The sequence below is a fragment of the Perca fluviatilis genome, chromosome 8 (assembly GCF_010015445.1).
Source record: "Perca fluviatilis chromosome 8, GENO_Pfluv_1.0, whole genome shotgun sequence".
Taxonomy (NCBI): domain Eukaryota; kingdom Metazoa; phylum Chordata; class Actinopteri; order Perciformes; family Percidae; genus Perca; species Perca fluviatilis.
Window position 1 is genome coordinate 18,726,988 of NC_053119.1, and position 892 is coordinate 18,727,879.

The window sequence follows — 892 nt, forward strand, 5'->3', positions numbered from 1 at the left end:
AAACCGAGCGCCTTGATGCTGGCGCCGCCAAAGTTTCAACTCAGGGCGGGCGAGCGGGCGGGACAGTTGTGTCAAATATGCAATGTGTACACTCACTGCCTGTCAGTGCCTGCCATGGTGCCTACTCGGCCAGCCAGCGGCGCTGTTTGGTTCGCTCTACTACGGTATTTGGTATTGTGGTGTACATTCATTATACATAAATACATACTGTACATTCTTTGTACATGGGTCACGCTGTAATGTAAACAATTCTAAATATATATTCAAATATTTACAGCTTCAGTAAAGACCAGTTGCATACAGGTAAAAGGCCTAGAGCTTGTTATGCTTTCTTTGCTTTGCTGCATGCAGGTCTATTTATCATTTTTAATGTTGAATTTTATAACAGATTCATTCCACACAAAATACAACTTTTATTTAACATTTTTAGATATCATAGGCAGACACGTTAATGAATGTAGTAGGCTAATACACTTTAAAGCCTTTTTTTTATTGAAAAAATGCAATTCCTTTTGAACATTCAAAAATGAATTCATCATTTCAAGATGTAATGAGGAAATATAATTAAATACATTATACACACACATGCATAATTTAAAGTTAGATTGAAGTGAGATAAAATGCATGTATCTATTTAGAAAATCATTAGCTGTGGAAGACTGTGGAGACTTTGCAAATGATATTCAAGTGAGTTTGAAGTGGCCTACTCCAATATCATTTTTGTACGAAATATCATTCTTCTTCTAAAGGGTTACACATTTTGTTTTTAGCTCATACCCCATTTGTGGCCTATCAGTACAAACTGCACTGCGTTTTGGCAAAGAAAGTGTGTCAAAAGTTCATCTCTGCTGTGGAAACCATTTACTTATGTAGGAAACAATTTGTTCGATTC